General features: G+C 56.4%; 1 protein-coding gene across 3 annotated transcripts in view; it reads left to right on the top strand.

Moving 5' to 3' along the window:
* The first annotated feature begins 2,341 nt into the window (after window positions 1-2,341).
* Window positions 2,342-13,000, top strand: part of PPP6R1 (protein phosphatase 6 regulatory subunit 1) — a 29,608-nt gene continuing 18,949 nt past the window's right edge. The window contains exon 1 of one of the 3 annotated variants that reach the window (XM_031007509.3): window positions 2,342-2,937. The gene's annotated coding sequence lies outside the window, so the exon portion shown is untranslated. Of the gene's footprint in view, window positions 3,664-4,294; window positions 4,421-13,000 lie in introns of those variants that run through there. The other 2 variants (XM_031007511.3, XM_063701657.1) reach the window with 2 other exon arrangements.

Genomic DNA, 13,000 nt, shown 5'->3' with positions numbered 1-13,000 from the left:
CTCCACCCTCCGAGTTCAAGAGATTCTCCTGCCTCAGCCTCCCAAGTAGCTGGGATTACAGGCGCCTGCCACCGCGCCCGGCTAATTTTTGTATTTGTAGTAGAGACCAGGTTTCACCATCTTGGCCAGGCTGGTCTTGAACTCTTGACAGGGTGATCCACCCTCCTCGGCCTCCCAAAGTGCTGGCATTACAGGTGTGAGCCACTATGCCCGGCCAATCCTCCTCTTTCTTGTATCCTGGTTTCCTAGGACAATTTGATGTCAGACTCATTCCTTTTGTGTGGATTGTTCTGGTGCATCTGGGATTTTTGAGTCTATTTGGATTGGTTTTTATCACCCCTCTTCCTAAATCCAGGATAAATTGAGAGGTAGCTGCAGGATCTGAGATCCTGTCTCAAGAAAAAAGTTCCAATTGTAGTCCCAGCTACTCGGGAGGCTGAGGCGAGAGGACTGCTTGAGCCCAGGAGTTCGAGGCTGCAGTGATCTGTGATCGTGCCATGCACTCCAGCCTGGTCGACAGAGCCAGACCCTGTCTCTTAAAAAAAAGTTCCAATTCTAATGCAAACACAAGGTATATCTGTGAGTTCTGCTGGGTGGAAATCCAGACTTCAGTCATTAAAGCCCCCACAGCTTCCCAGCTTCCATTTGAAGGGTAGGGACTATAGCCACATCCTTATCCCTCTGTTCCTGACCTCTGTGTTAAAACAGTGTGGCAATGATGCCATCATATTGTGGAGAAAACAAGGAAGCCAAATGCTGGGTAAAAGACAAAACATCCCTATAGAAAAAAGAGAAAACGAAATGCCTCTCTGTGATGGTTCATTTCAGGTGTTGACTGGGCTAAGGGATGTCCAGATAGCTGGTAAAACATTATGGGTGTGTCTATGAGGGTATTTCTGGAAGAGACTAGCATTTGAATCGGTAGACTGAATAAAGATCTTCCCTCCCCAATGTGAGCTGGCATTATCCAATCCATTGAGGGCCTCAATAGAACAAAGAGGGCAAAGGAGGGGGGAATTTGCTCTTTTTTTTTTTTTTTCTCGGGACGGAGTCTTGCTCTGTCACCCAGGCTGGAGTGCAGTGGCCTGATCTGGGCTCACTGCAACATCCACCTCCCGGGTTCAAGTAATTCTCCTGCCTCAGCCTCCTGAGTAGCTGGGATTACAGGCGCACACCACCACGTCCGGCTATTTTTTGTATTTTAGTAGACACGTGGTTTCACTGTGTTGCCCAGGCTGGTCTCAAACTCCTGAGCTCAGGAATCCGCCCACCTCGGCCACCCAAAGTGCTGGGATTATAGGCGTGGGGTCTTGAACTCCTGAGCTCAGGTACAGGCAGGCGTGAGCCACCACGCCGGGCCCTTTGTTTTTGAGACAGGTTCTCGCTCTGTCTCCTAGGCTGGAGTGCAGTGGTGCAATCCGGCTCACTGCAGCCTCGGCTCAAGCGATTCTCCTGCCTTAGCCTCCCGAATAGCTGAGACCACAGGCGCGGGCCACCAGGCCCAACTAATTTTTTAAATTTTCTTTTGTAGAGACGGGGGCCTCCCTAGGTTGCCCAGGCTGGTCTCCAACTCCTGGTCTCATGCCATCCTCCGGCCTCGGGCCTCCTAAAGTGTTGTGATTACAAGCGTAAGCCACCGCGCCCGGCCAATTCGCAGTCTTAAAACAAAAAAACAAAAAAGTTCCTCGCGCCCACACGATTTTTACAGAAAGGGCCTCTAACATGGGTAGAGAAGGGGGCTATTAAAGTTGGGGAAACCGAGGCTCAAAGCCAGAGGGACCTTCATCAATCTAGACACAAGGTCTAGGAGGTCTCTTTCAGTTGATGCTATTAGAAGCCGCTTTGGGCGGAACTGGCAACACTAGCGAGCCGGCCGGGACTATCGCCAGCAGACGGAAACTACTGACGGCCCCTGAGGCTCGGAGGCGGCTAAGCGCGAGAGCCGGGCGGAACGAAGGCGCCTGGCCTTGGCTGGAGCGAAAACCAGGTCTGGATTTCACAAGAGCCCGACCCTGGAGCCAAAGCTCGACTATGATTAGAGGAGACAGAACAGCGAACGGATTTCCAAACGGAGCGAGTGGGAAGGGAAATCCTGGAGCGGAATATTCACGGGGCCTTGGAACGGAGCCGGTGCGCAGCTCCGGCTCACTGAGCTGTCTGGGTTTATTCCGGGGCAGACCGTTGGCACCAACTGGCGCAAGCGCGTCTACGGCGGCGGGGTTCAAGAGTGGGCGGTGTCGGGAGCGCCCGGGCGCACGCGCACTGCACCGCCCAGGCTTGCACCCCGCCCCCCGCACCTGCGCACCAACACAGCCGCGGGAGGGCGGGGCCTCCTGCGTCGCCCTGCGCTAGGGGGATTGTGGGATAGTGGCGGAGGGAGCCGGGCGTCGGAGGCCCTCAGGACGGTCGCAGAGCCCGGAGATTGAGCGGCTTTGGCGAAGGGGTGGTTAACGAAGTAGGCCTCGGCTTCCGTCGGTCGCTGCTCGGCTCTGCGGCCCCTTTGGACCGCGGAGGAGGTCGCCTTCCCCTCCCGTGGGGCGCTCGGTTGGACTGTGGAAACCGGGGCAACTTCCCCCGTCTTCCCGGCTGGGGCGCCTGCGCGGGCCTCGCGACCCGGCTCGCCAACCCACCTCGGCCCGCACGCCCACCTCGCCTGCGGACCCCGGAGGTGCCTACGCGGACTAGTGACGCCCCACGCCCGCCGGCAACTCCACCCGGCGCTGACCCCCTCAACTCTGCAGGACCCGGCGCGCGAGGACCCCACGACCCGCGGGCGCCTGCGCGGACCCCGCGAGCCCCGGCGCCTGCGCGAGTCCCCGACGCCGCCCCCGCCCCCACTTACCGGGCCCCGCAGCAGGGGCCGGAGCCGCCGGCGGCGGGGCGGGGGGGGCGCCCCGATGAGCCCCGAGTGCGAGGAGCCGCCGCCCCCCCTCGCAGGTGAGCGGCCCGCGTCGGCCGACCCTATCTCTCCAGGGCCAGGCGCCCACGTCTTCCCCTCTCCGCGTCCCCTCAGGCTTTTTCCTCTCGGGACCCCCGCGGGTCTTTTCTGCTTCGGATCCTTTCCCTCCTTCCTTCGGGTTCCCTCTCCACGGCACCCCGTTTCTTCCCCCTCGACCCTCCCCAGTCTCTTAATCTCTACACCTCAGCTCCGCCGCCACCCTAGTCTCAGTCTCTTGCCCTCCGCCTTTTCCCACTCGCTCTCTGCAGCTGCGCTCCCCAGTCCCTGAGCCTCAGCTCCGCTCTCTTGCCTCTCTGGCCGGTTCCCCGGCCCCCCAGCAGTCTTTCCCCTGGTTACCCTGGACTTTGCCCGCTTACACCCTTCCCTCTCGCCCCGATCTCTGCCCCGCCACCTCTTCCGTGGCGCAGCCTCCTTAGATCCCCGGAGCTCAGGACTGGAGGAGCGGGGCTTGTTTTCACCTTCACCGACCCTCTCCCGCCTCCCGCTTCTTGTGCGAGGGACCTGGGAGCGGGGCTTCTCTGGAGCAGCCACCACTCGGGCCTGCTTCAGTGAGATGAAGCCTGCTGAGGGCAGGCAGGGAGCCTGGCGCTGGGCACCGAGGAGGGGGCATCAGCCCTAGGCCCTGCCCTGGAGGTGGAGCCGGTCCCTGGAGGGGGTACAAAGGCAGAGCCGGACAGTCACCATTCCTGCGTGTTGTGATCGAGGTAACTTAGGGAGCTGCAGGGGGCCACAGAGCGGGAGGCACTGGTGAGACTGGCTGGACGGATGGCTTTTTCTGTCTAGGAAGGATGAGTAGGAGGTGACAGATGGAGAGTGGGAAGAAGGGCCTTCCGGGGGGGAAGGAGCAGCACGTGCAGATATGTCAAGGAAGGAAGGTCGGAGTCCTGAGTGCAGATGTATTGGGAGGGTGAGGGACAGAGTAGTTCGGCCCAGCGTGCTTGTCCAGGCCTCGAGTGGGACCTCTGGTTGGGGTCTTTCTTGCTCGCTGTTTGTGCACACAGACATGACCATAGACACCCGCCTGAAAGGCAAGATGTTTCAGGAAAGGAAGCTGCGTAGACTGTCAGGTGCGGTACTGGGTTCACAGCTGTAGAGAAACTGCAGTGGGATTTCATCCAGCCCAAGGGCGAGGGTCTAACTGTTAGCGTGCGCTGCAAATGCAGCAAGGACTCGAGATTGCCTGGATAACACAGGATGAGGACTTGGTTTACATACATGCACAACACGCATGGAGACACAGCGCCCGGCCACGTGTGCTTACTAGTGGTGGGATGGCTGTTGGAGCTGCTTGTGCTGTTGAAAATGTTATGCTTTTTTTTTTTTTTTTTTTTTAAACTCTAGTTCTGGGATTGGGATCATGAGAAGGCAGTCCAGCTAATTGTTAGAGGACCTTTTGCCAGACAGACCTAGGCCGAGTCCGGCTTCTGCCAAGCGAGACCTTGGACAAGTTGTTCCTCGTTTGTAAGTGGGGATAGCAGACTGCTCTCCTCAGAGGGTGGTTCTAGGGATTAAGTGCAGGGTTTGTAGAAGCCTGTGGCAGAATGCAAGGCACATGACACCCTGCAATCAGTAGCTGTTTTGATGATGATGATTTTGAGACTGGGTTTTGCTCGTTTGCCCAGCCTTGAACTCCTGGACTTAAGTGATCTTCCCACCTTAGCCTCCTAAGTAGCTAGGACTACAGGCACGTCCTGCAATGCTTGCTCAATTTTTGTGTTTTTGTACCACGCTCGGCTAATGTTTGTATTTTTTGTAAAGACTGGGTCTTGCTCTGGTGCCCTGCTGTGGTGCCCAGGCTGATTTCAAACTCGTGGGTTCAAGCAGTCCTCCTGCCTAGCCTCCCAGAGAGCTGGGATTATAGGCGTGGACCACCACACCTGGCCGTTCTTTCGATTATTATTTGATTTGGGAATGTCTATTGCAGTGGCTCTCAACTGGGGGCGATTGTGTCCCCTGGGGGACGATTGGCGATATCTGGAGATGTTTTTGGTTGTTACAACTGGGGGGAGTGCTGCCAGTATCTGGTGAGTGGAGGTGGAGGCTAGGGATGTTGCTAAGTGTCCTCCAGTGCATGGGCAGCCCCAACACCAAAAAGAACCGTCCAGCCCAAATGTGAGCAGCGCAGAGGAGGACAACTTTGCTCCACTGCTGGGGTATGGTGTGTCGTTGTGGCTTATTTGCTCTGTTGTGACTCATGAGCTGTGTGTTGGTGAGTTGTGTATTGCGAGTTACCACCATCTTTGTGGCCATTAGCTTTTGTTGGTTCATCTACTGTTTCTTTCCATTAGAGGAGAACCTGCTTGTCTGGTCCCCCTGCCCATTTTTTTTTTTTTTTTTTTTTTCTGGGATGTATGGCCCAGTGCTCTTAACAGAACACCTTTCTCTGGCTTCAGTTTTCATTAATTCAACAAGTAGCTTTAGTTGGGCCTGGCCTTATGCTAGATCCTGGGAAGTCGGCATGTTTCGGGGGGAGGCAGATGACTGAACAGGTACATCCTGTCACAGAGCCGAGGCTCACATGCTGTTCTAGGGTGACTGCGGGATGCTGTGGAAGCGGCGTGGAGCAGGCCTCTAACACAGATGCAGGGGGGAGCTCCCTGGAGGAAGTGGTGTCTGTGTGGGGGCCTGAAGGACCCAGGAGGAGCTAGTCAGGCTCGAAGAGCTCAGGGAAGGAGGAGGGAGCAGCCCAGCCCGGGCTGAGGGCAGTCAGGTGTGACACCCACGGGGGAGGTAGCAAGAGATGAGGTGAGAGAGGCCTGAGAGCCTTGGTGAGAGTGAGGGGCCTTGCCAGAGTGGGAATCACTCGGCACCCGGCTTGGTGGGGCTCACCTGCCTTTCCATGCCAAACCGTGGTTTTCCCTTTGCACACCAGTTTTGTGGGTCCTTCTCCAGAGAATGCTGCCTTACAGTAACCCCATCTGTGAGGTATTTCCCGGATAAGGAAACTGGAGCTCGGTGGGGTGAGATCCTTGGTCTAGGCCACAGAGATTTCAGTCTGGGGAGGTCAAATGGGAATGCAAGCTTTTCTGACTTTGGATCACACTGTAACACTAACTCTGCCCCATTCTGTTTTTCCAAAGAGCTATTTCAAAATCTGTTCATTGGTCTTTTCCTTTTTTTCCTTTAAACCTGTGGCCAGTTCAGGAGACGATTTGAATGTGGATGTTCAAGTCCCCGTCCCAGTCCTTGGCCAGTGTTTCTAGACTCTTCTGTTTCCTAGTTATTCCATCCTCTGGGGTTGGACCAGGGCTGCTAGCTCCCTTGGGAGGGTGTGCTTCTGGGGCCAGAGGGGGAGGCACTGAGGGTTCTCTTTAAGTGGGGACCCTCCCCAAGGCTTTCCCAAGCCACAGGAAAGCCCTAGCTTGTCATCTTGTTGGGCCTTGGGCCGGTCCCCCTTCTCCTCTGGCCCCAGTGGCCCTTTCTACCAAATTGGTGTCCCTGATTCCTCCTTGCTGGGTGGGTGATGCTGGATTCTGCAGCCGGCACACACCGTAGGTCCTGCTCAGAGGTGGTGGGGTTGCCATTACTGTCACTGCATCCCTGGAATTGGGTGTTCCCAACCCCCTTTCAGATTTGGCTGAGAGCTGACAGAGGCTTGGGGGACATTAGAGGGAGATGGTCTTGCTGTCCTCCGGACTCTGGGCCCTTTAAGGAGCTGGGTGCTGGCCAGCCTGCTGCTGGTAGCAGGCTCTTTCCCTTCCTAGGGTACTGGCCAGGGGGCCAGGCGTGGGAGCTTCTGCTGAGCATTGGGACAGCTCAGGCAGCTGTTTCTGGAGGCCCCCTGAGGCATCTGTGCCCATGACCTCCATTTCTGGGTGCTCGTGGGTCAGCACAGGTTGGGAAGGGGTGACAGATGAAGCATGGGCCCACCGGTTCCCTGGCGGCAGAGCTGTGCTTGGACGGATGCCTGCAGCAGTGGGGATGGCTCTGTGGGAGCCGCAGTTAGTGCCTGTCCAAGCAGGGGAAGGAAGGGGCTGGCAGGCCCTTGAGGGGTGGCTGGTGTTGAAGGCCCTAAAACACCACAGCTAAGTCAGAAACCAGAGGCAATAGTGCAGAGCTGGTGGAGGGAGAGCGGCAGAGGTAGTTTTCGTTTTTAATGGCTTCCTTTCTCATTTACAATTTCCCCTTCTTCCGTTTGCAGCCAGACTCATGGTTTTCAAACTGTAGCTAAAAACTAGTGGTAGTCACTTCCGCTTTCTTGAAGTTGCTAAAAGTTGCAAAGAATGGGGGTGGCGGGGTGCATGGCGCCTGCCATAGTATCCGAATGGTCTGAGGAAAAGTACTTGAGTCACTTAGGCAAATGGGTAGAGTCTTTCTCCTGCTCCTCTGTGTTTAGCACCATCACCTTTGGGGTAGTGACCGGTCCCCTACCTGTCCTGCCAGAAAGCATCTGGACGTGGCCTCAGGGTTGGACCGGAAGAGACTTGCACCTGCTGAGCTCCTGCTGTGTCAGGGCCACCTGCTTTAGCTCAATGCCTTTTCACAGCAGCCCGCCCTGGTGGGCTGTGTCTTCTTTTCACGGATGAGGAAATGAGACTCAGAGAAATCAAGTGCCTGCCCAGGTTCACCTAGAGAGTGAGAGTGAAACCCACTCTCCTGCTCCATTCCCAGGGATTCTAGCAGGCTTCATTAGGTTGGGAGAGGGGACTGAGAGGGCTTCAGGCCATAGTGCATTCAGAGGTTGTGGTGGGGGAAAGTTTTTTTCTCTTTTTTTCTGTTCTTCCATATTTGCATCTTCATTCTGTTTAGAGCCTGATAATTGAGGTTTGTAGAGTGTCGACCACTCAATTGCATTTGAGCCTTTCAGTCTACTCTGATTTTCAGAGGAGCCACTTGAGATGGAGAGTTCAGGGGGCTGCCTGGGTTCTCAGGGCAGAAGTTCTTGGATGCCATGCACCAGCAAGCACCCTCCCATCTCGTTCTGGCTGCCCCTGCCCCAGTTGTCTGGGGAGCTCGGTTTGGAGGGGAAGCCTGACCTTTCCCCCGAAGCAGATGGTTAGTCTGTACCAGGGGTAGGGGGTTTGGGGGCCGAGGGCCATGCCTGTGCCCTTTAATCAGGTATCTTAGAAGTGAACGGTGGGCCTCAGTGTGAGAATTTCTGCCGTTGTTTAGAGACCAGGGCACACTGGAAGCCTCTGGCTAGCCATGTGGCTCCACCCCTCTGGGCCCCTTTTCCACATGAGACTCTGTCGGAATAATAAGAATTCTTCACTTGGTCTTGATGTGGAGCAGAGACAAGTGTCTGCAAGTGCGGGTCCATGGATTTTCTACAGATGCTGGCTTGGTGCTGCTCCTATCCTGTCCCCACTGTGGAGGGGCTCACTTAGCTTAGAGCTGTTGGTGGTGAGGGATGGGGAAGGGGTAGCCTGGGTGAGTGCCCCAGGGCGGAGCCTTGGCAGCTTCAGCTCTGCCAGGCTGGCCGGCATCTCATCAGCTCTGTGGACGCTGGGACATAGTGCAAGGCCTGAGCCTGGCCCTGGCTCTGTCCCTGCCATGGCCGATGGCCTGAGGCAGGTTTTTTTTTTTTTTTCCCAACAGTTTTTATTGAGATATTCCGTACAGTTCATCCATTTAGAGTGTACAGCCAGGCGCAGTGGCTCACGCCTGTAAGCCCAGCACTTTGGGAGGCCGAGGCAGGCAGATCACTTGAGGTCAGGCATTCAAGACCAGCCTGGCCAACGTGGTGAAACCCTGTCTGTACTAAAAAAATGCAAAAATTAGGCCGGGCGTGGTGGCTCATGCCTGTAATCCCAGTGCTTTGGGAGGCCAAGGCAGGCGGATCACAAGGTCAGTAGTTCGAGACCAGCCTGGCTAATATGGTGAAACCCCGTCTTTACTAAAAAAACACACAAAAAAATTAGCCGGGTGTGGTGGCGCACTCCTGTAATCCCAGGCACTCAGGCTGAGGTGGGAGAATTGCTTAAACCCGGGAGGCGGAGATTGCAGTGAGCCGAGATCGCGCCACTGCACTCCAGCCTGGGTGACAGAGCGAAACTCTGTCTCAAAAAAAAAAAAAAAAAAAAAATTAGCCAAGCATGGTGGTGCACACCTGTAGTCCCCACTACTCGGGAGGCTGAGGCAGGAGATATGCTTGAACCCGGGAGTTGGAGGTTGCAGTGAGCCGAGATCGCGCCACTGCGCTCCAGCCTGGGTGACAGAGAGAGACTCTGTCTCAAGAAAAATAATAATAAATAAAGTGTACAATTCAGTGGTTCTTAGTATATTCACAACGTTGTGGAAACATCACCACAATTGATTTTGGAACATTTTTTTAATCACCCTTTTCTTTCAGGAACTTCTCCCAATCCCCGCCAGCTCCTGGAAGCCTGTAAGCTCTTTTCTGTCTCTGTGGATTTGCCTGTTCTGGATGCTTCACATAGGTGGAGGCCTGCAGTGTGTGGTTCCTTGGGACTGGCTTTGCTGGCATGGCATGGGCAGCCTATCGGCCTGCCTGGTCTCCCACGGAGAAAGAGGCTGTGTGTGTGTGCTTGCCACGTCTCGGTGCTTTGCTCGCCACAGCCTTAGGCCGGAAACTGGCAGAGTCATGATAAATTTGGCGGTTGCCCCTTGAGATTATTCTGGTCCCAGGTACACCCAGATCAGGAAATCCATGCCCCCTCCCACTGCCGGCAGCACGCTGGTGAGTCACCTTTGCTGAGCCTGGGTTTTCTCATCTGTGACATGGACACTTGGTGGTCGGCCTGTCGCATTCCTTGTCAAGCGGGCTGGGAAGTAGGGGATGGTCACTTGAGGAGGGCTAGCATCTGGGCAGAAGTGGGGAGGTGGGGAGTTACCACTGTGCACACAGAGGTTCCCGGAGCAAGGAAGGGAAACAGTTGTATTTCCTTGTGAGGTGGTGGTGCCTTCGTCACTCTTGACACAGGGGAAAATACACACCCATTGCCTGCCCAGGGCGATCTTGCACTTTCCTCCACCTCCTGATTTAGGGACCCTGTAGGAGTGGCTGGGAGGGGCCGGGGTGGGAGTGATTTCACTTCGTCAACGCCCTGACAGGTACGGCAGCCTCCTGCCTGGGAGGAGCTGGGGCCTTGTGAAAATGAGGTTTGCTTTTCAGCTAATACTTGTGAGCATTTATTGCCAGGGCCAGGTTCCATGCTAGGTGCCGCCCTCAGGTGCCCATGGTAACCTAGGGGGAAGGTTCTAGAGGAAGCATTGTAGGGCCACGAGTGTGTACCTCCAGTGCTTCATTGCTGTGTCACAGAGATGCTTCCAGGCGGCAGGTCAGAACGCACAGCTCAGGGAGACAGGGAGACAGTGGTGGACAAAGGCGGGGCTGGGGGTTGCTTGAGCCAGGCAGGCCAGGGAAGGCCCTTCTGTGAGGTGAATGCTTGGTAAGAGATCCGAGGATGAGAAAGTGAGTTATTAGGACAAAGTCGCTGGGGTAGACCCAAGCTTAGTGTGTTCTGAAAACAGAAGGCCAGCTTGGCCAGGGCAAGTAGGGAGTGGGAGGCCATTGAGGGTCCCAGGCGCTGACCCGATGAGAGGGTGGTTCTGATTTTCCCTTCAGCAAGCTCTGCATGGCTGTGGGGAGAGGGAACGAGCGGGGGTCGCCTGTGGTCGAGTGTGGGGGGCCTGCCGTCAAGTGGTGGTCATGCAGGCAGAAGGGGTGGGATGGTTATGTTTGGGGAGGTCAGCGGTGCCTGGGTCGGGGTGGGAGGCCTGATAAGTCCCTAGATTTCTGGTGGTGCTGGGTTGGAGGAGAACTCAGGCCTCTGGCCGAACTGTGCTGTCACAGCTGGGCTGGGAGGGTCCTGAGGACCACAGCCCTCCATCCTGAATCCAGGGATGTCTGTTGAGTAAGCACTAGCAGCTGGGGACAAGGTGGACAGGGAGTTTACCATCCAGACAGGTCCCTTCAGGGTGGGCCTGGAAATGGCAGGCTCCTCCCTGAGGTGAGAGTCGGGGTCACTGTGGCCAGGGCTAGTCCCGCAGGCAGAGCGAGTGCTGGAGCCGGCTCGGCGGGAACTCGCTCATTCATCCCTTAAGTGTCCACTACACAGGCCCTGTGCTGGGACAAGGGCTCTGCACCCTGAAAATACAACTTCTGAAAGCTGAGAGTGCCAGCTTCACTGCCCGCCAACCCCTGGATCGGGGCATGGGCATTTACTTTGGTGTGCCTCAGTTTCCTCTCCTGTAAAATAAGGCCATTCCCTGGAGGGTGGTTGTGAGAGTTGGTGGAGGTGATGGCTGTGAAGTCCTTTTCAGAGCAGTCAGCACAGTGCAGGTGCTGGAGCGCAGTGGCTGATACCATCGACATCATTGCCTGGAATGCCCCCATCCACCCAGATCCGCAGGGCCTCCTGGATATCCATCCAGCACTGTGCCTCAGGCAGCCACGGGCTGTGCAGGAGACACCTGAAGTGGCAGCCCCAGGAGCACTGGCGAGGTGGCATGGGGCACGGCCTCCCCAGGACACTGGGGTCACCGTGGGCACGGAGGTCAGTCAGTGAGCTGGCTGGGCAGGGGCACGAGAGCCTGGATGCAGGCTTGGTGGAGTGCACATCACCGAGCAGGTGCAGGTACTCATGTTTGTGCTTTAAAAGGATTTTTTTTTTTTTTTCTGAGACAGAGTGTTGCTCTGTCACCCAGGCTGGAGTGCAGTGGTGCAATCTCGACTCACTGCAACCTCCGCTCCCGGATTCAGGCAGTTCTCCTGCCTCAGCCTTCCGAGTAGCTGGGACTATAGGCACACACCACCATGCCCGGCTAATTTTTGTATTTTTAGTAGACACGGGGTTTCACCATGTTGGCCAGACTGGTGTCAAACTCCTGACCCCGGGTGATCTGCCTGCCTGGGCCTCCCAAAGTGCTGGGATTATAGGCGTGAGCCACCACACCCGACCTTAGAAGGAATATTGGGAGTCTGGGCATGGTGGCTCATGCCTGTAATCCCAACACTTTGAGAGGCCCAAGTGGGCGGATCACCTGAGGTTAGGAGTTCAAGGCCAGCCTGGCTAACGTGGTGAAATCCCATCTCTACCAAAATAGAAAAATTAGCCAGGTGTGGTGGCAGATGCTTGTAGTACCAGCTACTAGGGAGGTTGAGGCGGAAGAATCGCCTGAACCCGGGAGGTGAAAGTTGAGGTGAACCTAGATTGTGCCACTGCATTCCAGCCTGGGCAACAGAGTGAGACTCCTCAAAAACAAAGGATTATTGGGAAAAGTGGACTGGTGAGGGGTAAGTGGTGAGTCACTGGGTGCTGTGGACTGGGACCTGGCAGGTCCCCCAGAGGAGCAGGGGTTCAAATGCCTGGAGGCTGCTGCTATCTCCCCTAGTCCTCCCGCTGCCGCCATGACTGTCGTTGGTCACGGAACTCTTCCCTCTGCTCCACCCTCAACTGTCATTGGCCAGGTGTAGGGACCCATATAGTGTTATATGAAGATTGTTGCCAGTCTAGAGTCACCGAGGCAGACGGGCAGACTGGGAGCAAGGTCTGGACTGCAACCTTCCGCGCTGAGCCCAGCCTTAGGGTGGTCAGGGTGGATGAGCGAGGAGATCCTGGCCCCAGGCTGGCCTGGCTTCAAGCTAGGCAGGAAGGAGAGGAAAGGAGGCCCAAGAGGCGTTCGACCTGCCTGAGGCCACGTGTGGGACTCTGTCCTGCGTGTTGTCAGCCCAGGCTGCTCTCCTAAGCTCCAATGAAGTCTCTTCCCTGGGCCTGGTGCTCCACGGCTCCCTGTCTCTTCCCTGGGGCCTGGGGCTGAGTCAGGCCTGGGGGCTGGTGGGCACTGAGGTGACAGGTCAGCAGGGCTCGAGGAGATGGTGGCAGCCTGTGCAGAGGGAATGACTGAACTGGAAGAAGCTGCAGAAGGGCGTTGGAGGAGAGGGACTAGCACCTGTGCCTGGGAGTGATGGTGGTGAGGGCCTGCGGGAGAGGCACCCTTGGCCTCTTGTGCCGGCTCTGCTCTGTTCTCAGCATCCTCTGTAGTGACTTGGGGGTGGCAGTGGCCTCTGCCTTAGCTGGTGATACGGTTGTCAGGAGGCAGGTAATGAGCGTGAGCTCTGGTCAGTGTCTTAGCTGG

The sequence above is a fragment of the Gorilla gorilla genome, chromosome 20 (genome assembly GCF_029281585.2).
Source record: "Gorilla gorilla gorilla isolate KB3781 chromosome 20, NHGRI_mGorGor1-v2.1_pri, whole genome shotgun sequence".
NCBI classification, from domain to species: Eukaryota; Metazoa; Chordata; class Mammalia; order Primates; family Hominidae; genus Gorilla; species Gorilla gorilla.
The sequence above is the reverse complement of the archived record's forward strand: the minus strand, read 5'-3'. Positions and strand labels throughout refer to the sequence as shown.